The sequence below is a fragment of the Opisthocomus hoazin genome, chromosome 5, assembly GCF_030867145.1.
Source record: "Opisthocomus hoazin isolate bOpiHoa1 chromosome 5, bOpiHoa1.hap1, whole genome shotgun sequence".
Taxonomy (NCBI): Eukaryota; Metazoa; Chordata; class Aves; order Opisthocomiformes; family Opisthocomidae; genus Opisthocomus; species Opisthocomus hoazin.
Genome location: NC_134418.1, coordinates 86,011,134 through 86,021,346, shown reverse-complemented (window position 1 = coordinate 86,021,346; position 10,213 = coordinate 86,011,134). Strand labels below are relative to the sequence as shown.

General features: G+C 42.8%; 1 protein-coding gene across 1 annotated transcript in view; it reads left to right on the top strand.

Annotated features, from left to right (window-relative positions):
• The first annotated feature begins 284 nt into the window (after positions 1-284).
• ATP10D (ATPase phospholipid transporting 10D (putative)) overlaps positions 285-10,213 on the top strand; it is a 50,563-nt gene continuing 40,634 nt past the window's right edge. The window contains exon 1 of the mRNA XM_075422039.1: positions 285-580. The gene's annotated coding sequence lies outside the window, so the exon portion shown is untranslated. The remainder of the gene's footprint in view (positions 581-10,213) is intronic.

Below are 10,213 nucleotides of genomic sequence, written 5' to 3'. Positions count from 1 at the left end.
ATCCCCACCGGCCTTCTCGGCACCCAGGGCACACTGCTGGCTCATGGTCACCCTGCCGTCCACCCTCACGGCAGGGAAGCGCTGCGGGCCACAGGGACTGTAAGCGCATCCCCGCGGGGTTTTCGCTCTAGAGCTGGGGTGCGGGGAGCGGCGGGCGGCCCCGGGCCGCCGTGAGGGAGCGGGGGGGGGCGGGGCTTTGCCGCGCGGGCACCGCCCCTCCGCCTGAGGGAGCGCGAGGCGGGGAGAGCCGAAGGCCGTCGCGACCGCCCCCCCCCGCTTCCCGCTCGGACCCCGGTGTGGGCTCCGCCTGCTCCCCCCCGCTTCCCGCTCGGACGCCGGTGTGGAGGGAGGTGCTCCTCGTCCTAACCGTGGGGGACGTTTGGAGGGCGTGAGGGGGCCGGGCCGGGCTTTGGGACGGCGGAGGCCGGCTCCCCCCCCCCCCCCCCCATCTCCCCCATACGGCAGGGAGCGGGGCCGTTCGTGCCGTGAGGCGTTGAAACCTCCCCTGGGCCATGAGGCTGCCCCTGCCTGCCTTAAACTCGTCGCCAGAGCTCCTCTGCAAGCAGACCGGAGAGAAAAGGTAATTAAAACCTCGACAAAAGCCTTTGTTTTAAGAGTTCACGGCGGTGATTGAGGGAAAGGGCGTCAGCTTTTAACGTGGTTTCCAGACTTATTGCGAGCAAGTGGACTTAGGCCCAGGTAAGGCACAGGGAAATCGCTGAAGCTTCAGGAAAGTGCAGGGGGTGCAGAGTACGCGCGGTCAGTCGCGGGATTAGGCCACGATAATAATTACTGGGCTTAGTAATGGAAAAACGTTCACGAGGATGGGAAAGAAAAATCCAGGTTCCTAAAAGGAAATCGTTGTTCTGTCAGAAGTACAGCTACTGAAGAAAAATGTACTTTTAATATCAAAATTACTATTATTTTCATACTAAAATAGTACTTGTAAGTACTTGTAAAAAGTACTTGTAAGCATTAATGGCTCACCAACAACCATAGCATTGCGAAACCTCTGATTTATCTTCATATCGTAATGAAGAGATCACAGAATTGTCCTTGTCCCTGGTTTCATAGGTGATGGACTGCAGCAGAGAGGCACTAAATGGCTTTCCCAGGATCAGAGTGGAGTTGAATTCTCTTAACTCCTTTGTGTGCCCCAAAAGCTGCTTTGAAGCCATCATTTTACACTGAATCTTTACAGTTATTCTGTGGGCAGTTACCTTTGACAGGAGCAAAAGTGAGGATTGACTGACAAGGATCACGTTCTTTTGTTGATTGCCACTACTGTGGATGATCTGGATTTCAAAGGCAGTAGCCACCACAGATACATATTTCTAGTGAAAACTAGACCAAAGTCAGGGCAGAGTGGGCTCCGTAAGTACTCAAAGACGCTCACTCTAATCTGACATTCCTCTCCCACTCCCTGTGCCAACACGAGTACTTCGACAGCTGTAAACTGGATTGGGAAATCCGATAATGTTACTGTCTTTGAGTTAGTAGAAGGTCTTGTATATTAGTGAGTTGAACCAGGTTCACTAAGTACCAGACTGATTATGAAGGAGGGGACAAAGCCAGGAGCAGGAGGTGGGAGAAGCAAGGGCAACTCCTTTCAGTCATAGCTTTTAAATCAGTTCAGCTGCTCACAGCACTGCTTCTTTAGTATCTTAAATAGTTTTGTTGTTGCTAGGGTCAGAATTTGAGCATTCTTAACCCTCTGCATTTTTTTCTAGGCTCCTGTATCTTTTTGGCTTCATTTTTAATAATAAAACTTTTGAAGATGCACATTTGTAGCTGACCACTGAATTGCTGTAGGACACCTCTCTCCTTCAAGCCTGAAATACCCTCTCAAGAGGCATGTTTTGTAGCGTTGCAGAAGCTCTCTTGTGGTTAAAGTGGATTCACAGGTTATTCCTGTCAAAATATCCCCAAGCAGTAGACAGGTTTTATTGCTCCGTGACAAATACCTGATTGTATTCCTGAGGTTATAGAAGAATCAGTTTTGTCAAAAATTCACTACTGTGTTGGAAGATTATGTTCACAGCTGTCTTGAATTCTGTCAAACGGTGATGTGGCCGACGACCACCTGTGTTGCACCTAATTGTGGTTTCTGTTATGACTTTTAAAAGCCCTGTCTTGTCCATATGAAGACAGAAGCCATCAATATATGCTGATATGCTGTTTAAAATGGATATAAATACTGGCATGACTTCTGCTGTCACATTAACAAAACAAAAATACATTTATGTGTTCCAAGAATAGGGTAGATGCACAGTTCCTGTCTTGGATAGCTAATAGTTGAAATTAGCGTTATGAAATATGAAGTGAAGTCTGCAAGAACCGAGACAAATTTTAGACCTGAGTATAGTAAACAATACTGGAAGAGAAGTAAATAGATAATGAGTGTGGAGATGAGTAAGAAAGGCAAGGACAGAAGCAGCAATACTAAAACAGAGCTGCCCCAAAGGATTTCACCAGGCTGAAAAAAAAACTAGACACATGCGTAGTTTCAGTGTGACCCTCAGAACTGCCTCTCTAAAGGGATCTGCTGCTGAAAATCTTAAAATGCCAAGGAAAAAACGCGATGAACAGCTTATGTTCTTGAACAGCACCGTCATTGCAGCTGGACTGCATGTGAGGAAGATGCTTTACTGGTGGAAAGTAGGAGCTGTGCTTATGCACAGCAGTTGTTGCTGAAGCTACAACACGAATACACTGGATCAGCAGAACAGCATTGACAATTAAGGTGCTGTCAGCTGTAGCATTACCATCCCTTTGAAATATGCAGGTGTCTCACATCTGCTGTAGCTGTTGTTTCGGCTTAAAAATCAGAAGGCTGTATGTAAACTGTTCGTTTTTAAGATGCAATGTTGGTAGGTATGATTGCAGCGTGCTTAAGGTAGCTTTGATCTGTTTGGCTGAAAACCAGTGGAGCCGCGCTGCTACAGACCTTGACATGAGCCATCTAAGTCTGCACAGTACTTGAAGACCTTCATGGAAGTCTGTGCTTTTGTGGCTTAACTGCTGTTAGTTATCTAGATATTCAGTAGCTCAGGTTATGCCCACGCATGTAGCATCCACGTTTCTGTCTTCCAGTGTTGGCAGAGAAGTCTGTTTAAAGCCAGAAGGTCTTTAAGATAAAATCGAATTTAGTATATTCATTTAAACTGAGCTGTGGAGGGACTTTTGGAGTTGTGCTCTTTTTGTAACCATATGTATGAAACTCCTTTCCCAGACCCTTTGAAGAACCCTAGAGCGTTAAACCTGAAAGTGCCTTGGGAGTTTCTGGAATTCTGGAAGAGCTGATAATGTAGGTGTCTTAGAAAACTGGAAGAATAGGACTATTCAGAAACCTAACCTAGGATTTGGGTAACTCAAGTACAGTTTCTTGCTGTAACAAGTACTTTCAGCATAAATTTCAATGAGTAACCTACATCTTGTTCTACACAACAGAGTTGTGGCCCTTTCGAGAAATTGGCATAGTTAAAAACCAGCAATACTGCCAATATGGATGCATTTCCTTTAAAGCTGTTCGCTGTAGCTTAGGGGGTGTACACTGACTACAATAAAATCACATCCTTTTGCGTCGTATGAATGCCAGTGTAAATTTTTTATCATGGCCCACACCTGAAGTCTTACTGAGAAATGAATGTGAATTAACCAACTGAATTAATGTGAACCAGCAAATTAACGTGTATCAACCAACCCCTGCCATTCTTTGATTCTGTAATTTCACACATATCAAAGAATCTGCAGGGATTAAATGCTGCGTGACCATGAACTAAAGATATACTTGTGAGAAAAGGTAGTCATAAAAGGGTACAACTTAGCCTGGAAGGTTTTATTTTACGGTTTTGAGAGACGAGTGTGGCACATGAGAACAGGGCATAAAGCAGAACTTTTCTGATGGATGGAGAAGAAGATGGAAAGCATTTGCACAAATCATAGCTCTCCAGCAGTCTTCAGTTATATTATTAAACTGATTACCTGTAGCAGAAATCCATGGTTCATGAGAGTTTTAAACCTAGAGTTTGGGATGGTATGGTTCAGTTGTGTCTCTAGGTAGAAGATCTGATTGGCTTCCTAAATGGCTTTACCCAAGGTAGATGAGATCTTCTGCTTTCACGTACTGTTCCCACACTGTAGCGCATGAATCGGCACTACTGCCTGTATGGTTTACTATTAAATTACCTTGTGATTGACCTTGGATCAGGGCCTTGGTGCTGCCTGGGTTTAAATGTATCCTGTTGATTGGTTTTCAGTTGGGAAGAGCTGCTGATGGCTGGCTTAATGTACTCACAGCCAAGAAATTTCCTTTCCAAGATAAGGCATTTCAAGGTGTGCAGGTTTTCAGTGTTGCCCATGCTAAATCAGACTTTGTAGGTAGGTGTTCATGGCAAAATGTTGCCATAGCATTTCACTTTTCATAGTAACATCTGCCTTCCACTGATAATCCAAGAGTTCTTGGCATCGCCTTTATGAATATAACTCAGAATATGTCGCAGCAAATAACCACATATTTTTCTTGGAATTCAAGTTTTGATTCGTGCAGGTTTTTCACTGTTTGTCCCATAGTTTGGCAGCACAAGTCTCTCTCATCCAGATCTATTTAGCATGTTAGGATGTCTCTGCAGATTTCACATTGGCTTGCAAAGCCAGGTTACAAACTTGTGAAACTGCATGTTGCAGAGAAAGTAGGAAGCCTCAGGAGGAAAGAAGTAAGTGTTCTTCACAGTGTGAATTAAACTTTAGGCCATGGCTCCCTTAAGCTTCTCCGTTGTCTAGGAGCTTCTGCGTTTTCAAAGACGATGAGGAGGCAGTTGTAGCAATTAGCCTGTACAGATCTGGCAGCGTGCTCCAGTCGTAACGCAGCGACACAAGTGCTAGTGAGTCCGTGCAAGTAATGCTTGCTAAGAGGGTTAGATGGGACTTTGCGTGGATCAGGGAAGATCCACTCTTCCATAGCTTTGCGTAGTGTGACCTCCATCTGGGTTAGCAGTTTTTATCTTCCCTGGTCACCCCAGAACCTCAGACCTGCAGAACATCCTGAGATGTTCAGGTAGGGAGCTCAGAAAAGTTAGGTGCTGTAGACATTTTTCAGGTACGATAATGCAATTTTATTCATTGCAGTTATGTTTGTCAAGAATAGGGTGATTACTTCCTACTGGAAGCAGGACCAGATGACCTAGAAGGCCTCTTGCATGTTGTATCCAAAGACTGTGCCTGAACAGGAACAGGATAGAAACATGCGCTGTACATGTGCTAAAGGTCTGAGGAACATTCTTGTGAAATATGTCACTTACCAAGTGTATTTAACAAAGAATTTTCTGAAAGAAGAACGAGGACTAACTATTTGGAGATCACAGCAAGAGGGAAGGATGTTGTCAGAAGGGAGGAAGTGGTCAAGAGAAGCTGGGGCAAATAGTAGGGCGCTTTTCAGGAGATGTGAGCAAGTGACCACAACATAATAGTAAGGTGCAGCTCCAGAGCAGTGTAAACATCGGTGAAATTATCTGCAAAGTCTGTTTTGCAGACGACCCCGAGAAAGAATCTGGTATGGGAAAGGTCAGTGATTGCCAAATGATTTGCCAAAGGCTACTGAATAATGTAACTGGAACTAAGGAATTTTTAGCCCCAGCGCTGTCTCCCTGCAGGAAGGCCAGGAGCTAGGCTTGCATGTGGGTGTGAAAGTGATACTTTACAGAAGTGAAAGCTGACAGTTTACAAGAGACAGTGAAAGGGAAGCCATGGGAAAAGAAAACAACTCCTGGATGTGAAATATACATACAAGAGAAAGCTTATCCTGGGCTTGATGATGAAAGGCCCTTCTTTCAGGGTACAGACCGTTTAAAAATAGGCGTTTTCTCAGCATTACCACTGGCAAAGAGTTATTAAAGGCCTTTTTATTGTGATATAGGATTGTCAGACATGGGTGGTGTATAGAGTTAATCTGTCTTGTGGTAAAAATGACACTGCTGTGCCTTGCTTTTACAAAGATTGGACAACCAGTTACTGCGCATTAACCATATCTAGCCCTTCCAGTTTTCCATATCTCAAAGTGCTTTATAAGAGGAGGAAAGAATCAAAGTACATGAGGGAACTGAAGCAGAGAGAGAGCAACTAGTATGTCAAGTGTCAGATGATTCCCTTCCACGTTTCATCATGATCATGTGACATTTGTGAGCTTGCTACAAAACCTTGTCTTTTTGCGTGTAAGACGTATCTGGATTATCTCTGTATCAGCTGTTGCCATTTAGCAAGATCAGGTAGCATGCACCTGAGTGTGTAGCATGAAAATGAGAGCAAAGTCTAGCTTGTGTGATGCTGTCCTCAAAACTTCGAACATGATCATTTAGGCTTCCTGTTTTCAAATAAGTGAATGTTATTCTTGGGTTTTTTAAACATAAACATTTTTAAAAACCAAACCTTTAAAAATGCTGCTTCAGAGTAACTCGTCTTGTGGGTCTTTGGCCAGTGTTGAAAGAAGCATATGCTGTTTTGTATTACTAGTTTGAATTCACGTTGGCTGGAAAACACAAGAATTTACTGAGAAAGATGACATGACAAGAGGGTCAAAAAATGTTTTAAGGTATTTCTTAGAAAAAATGTTTAAAATAGCTTTTATCTGATCTTTGGCAATTTCATCCTTTACAATATCTAATGTGAAGTTGATGAATCTCCTTTTGAGCTACTTCCAGCTAACCAAAGAAAAGGCACTCATTACTTTGCGGTCCAAATTTAATCAGGAAGAAGAAGAAAAATATTCAAAAGAGCAGAAAAAATGCAAAAGATATTTCTGAAGTTTGATACCTCATAAATCCAATTTTTAAATGGAAATGCAAATGATTTTAAAAAAAAATCATTTGCAAATAGTAGCTCAGTCAAATCCCAGGTGAGTCAGAGGGAGCTGTGGCAGAGTACAAGGTCCAGATGCTTTTTTCCCTAAGATGCTGGTTAATTGTCTGATTCACCTTTTTGACCATAGGAGATTGCTTTTTGCCCTTCATACAGTGCTTCCAGCGTGGTGCAATTGCAGTGGGTTTGTGTTAGTTATTTCTTGTCCAAAACAATACATACAATACAATCTTCTTCAGAGTTTTCTAAAAAGTTGTTACAATAAAATGTTGGCAATACTGGCAGAAATACGCAGTGCACACAGCTGAATCTGAGGTTTCCTGTTCCTCTTTAAGCTCTGCTTCTCTGAAGGAGGATGAGGAAGGGTGAGGCAGAGGTTTTGGAGCTGTGTCAGGAGTCAGGGGTGCGCATGCTCTTCAGCAGCACTGCCTATGAGGCTTAAACCTTTGGCTCCAGACCCAGTGGCAAGGAATTCTGTCTGAATGTGCTGTCATGTTGAAATGTCAAGTACTGCCCCCCCCCCCCTTCTTTTTTTTAAACAGTGGTCGCTCGGTATCAAATGCTACAAAAGATAATAAATTACGAAAACCAAGAAGAGTTAGAATTTAGGAGGTTTTGAAATTTGTCAGGTTTTCTCTTGTGTTTTTCTTGATTCTCAGCTCTCTCTTCCCATCTTTATTTGCATGTTACTGATAATGTGATTCTTAAGCTTTTGAAGTTGATTTAGCTGTATAGGATATTTCATCTATATAATTTTCACAGAGTGAACAGGATCTGCCATTTAAAGCCTTTGCATTCCCATTAGCTCTGGGAGTTTGCTTTGAGAAAGAGTTTCTTTACTTTTGCTGGTGCTTCTGGTCCCCGAAGTCACCAGTATCAGGTGTTTGTTTGATGGTCTTGTGAAAACAAACATTATTTTCTCCACAAATCTAACCTACTCTCAAATACTTTGCTTATATGGCGTCTTGAAAAATTTTGCATTCACTTAAGTTTTCCACAAGGATATTGCACATTGTAACATTATGTAGGGATATGTCAGATTACTGCACTTGGGCAAAGGATTACTGTTTCATACAAAAGTATGGTTGGTTGACACACCCTGTGTGATTCATGCTAAAGATGGAAGTTTGAAAGAGATGATAAATTTCACAGGACAAAGAAGAAATCATGCTAAAGCTCTCCCTGATAATCCAGCACATTGTTAATTAAAGCAAGCATTTCTTTAAAAAGGCTCCTATTGCATAAGATCTGTTTGTGAAATTACTGATTTGTCGCAGCAGAGACAGCTAAGGAGGAGCGTCATTTTCTCAAAATGGCCAAGCCTTAAGAATGCCATCCACAATCTAGAAGTTCGGGGGTTTTTAAGAGCTGAACTGCCACAATTTGTGATTGCAAAAGAAGACAGTACCTCTTTTCAGCCAGTCAGCCCTTTAAATTCTTTAATTTTCAGTACTTTGACCCATCTGCATGAGTCAGGAAGCAATGTTTGTTTGGTCTGTAGGAGCTCTAGGTGTATTGCAGAGCTCTGCAAAACCATGTATGGACTCCACTAGCAGAACGTTCTGCAGTCACCAAGCATTTTTGAAGACCTGACTACCTTCCAAGCATTAGACTTGTTCTCAGGCTCAGTGCAAGTAAACTGAAGCATTTCTTTCATGTGCATACGGATCAATGTTCCCGTGTCTGACGATATGGCAGCCATATCTTAAAAGTACTTCACTGTGGTGAAGTAGTTGCTTCTCAATGCCGGAGTTTCCATCTCTGGAGGAAAGACTGACCCTGACTAAAATGGGATAGTAGCCTCTGTGCAGAGGGCAGTCCCTCTGGGGACCGTCCCCCAGGCAGTAGGATTAGAGGGAGCGAGGGTATGAAGATGCTACACTCTGTGAAAACAGGAGGATGTCATATATTTTGAAAATCTTCACAATCTTCTAGTTTCTCTCAGAAGTCCCGGATATAGCTGCCTTTATGTGCAGCAGTTGCTTGCCCTTGCTAATGTGATGGGACTGTGAGGTTTAGCACTGAGAAAAAAGGAAAGTCTTTTTCTCTTTTTCTCAGACTGGTCCCTTACGTTGCCTGGGGAGACACTGTAGAAGGGCCTTGGGAGACCAGTAGTTCACTTGGGAACCGCGGGGGGATGCTGAGGGGAGATGCTGTGTAGAGGTTTGTTTTTTTCTCCCTGTTCCTCTCCTCCCTTCACATGCAGATCATAGTTTTCCAAGAGAAACAGGAGTTTTGCGTATGTGGTAACGGTCTTCCAAGACATTAAGATTGTAACAGTCAATGACTGTCCATGTCTAATGATGACAGGACAAAAATGTACCATCTTAATTTGGTGAGAGGAAGAGACCGGTTATACATTAGGGGAAAGCTTTCTAGCCAAAGGGTAGTGATGCAGTGGACCAGGCTTTTTAGGAAGTTTGCAGAATCTTCTTTTGAAGAACAGGATGAGTTAATGTAGATAGACCAGTACTAACTCATTGCTAAAGGACCTGCTGAGGACACTGTGCCCATGTGTCAAGATTTCTGCAGTTGTAACAGAAGAAAGAAAAATCAAGGAAGATGTGTAAGAAAAGATATGATGGTGTGAGATCGATAGTTTGGAAAATTACTTTTCACAGCAGTGTTTTGGAGCAAACTGAGCAGCACAGGGTGGCATTTGTCAGTGACAGAGAAAGAGGTACGACATGAATAGAAGTCCGAGTTGAGTGAAGCCAAAATCAGGATTAGTTTGATGACTGCGTAGGCTAGTCTCTAGTATAGAGATTTCATTTAGAAAGACCCAGCGAGTTGTAGAGGCAGCTTTTGTGGAGGAGTTTAAGAAGAGGATATAGTAAAAAATTTTTCTATAATGTATGCAGGTAGCAAGATGCCGGTTTGAAAGAAAGTAATCTGCAGTGAGAGGTAGCTGTCCTGATGATTTGAGGCTTGCGGAAGTTACAGTTTTAAACAAATAGAAGATAAGCTGTTCTATGGAAGAAGTAGTACAAGAAATGTAGTAACTATTAATTGTAAAAACTCTTTGTAAATTGTAAAAGAACTTTTTATAAAAATCAGAGGTTTTGAGCTTCTATTAAAGCATGGTTTGCGTGTGTAAAAGTCCTTTTCTGACTGCATTGGGTGGTTTGATAAAGTGAGTATCACCTACACCTGTGAAATCCAGCTTGCTTTAGGAAAACAAATTCCTGGGTAGATTGCTAGAGCTTAGCTGAGGTAAACAGAGAAGAAGCATGGACATGAAGTTTATTGATCCTCTGTCAGCTGGTAAAAATTCGCAAACCAGTTTCTAATTCAATAGGAAGAGGTTTTTTGTTCATGATAGCTACTTGGTGCCTTTCACTGGCAATTCCTCACTTTGGGA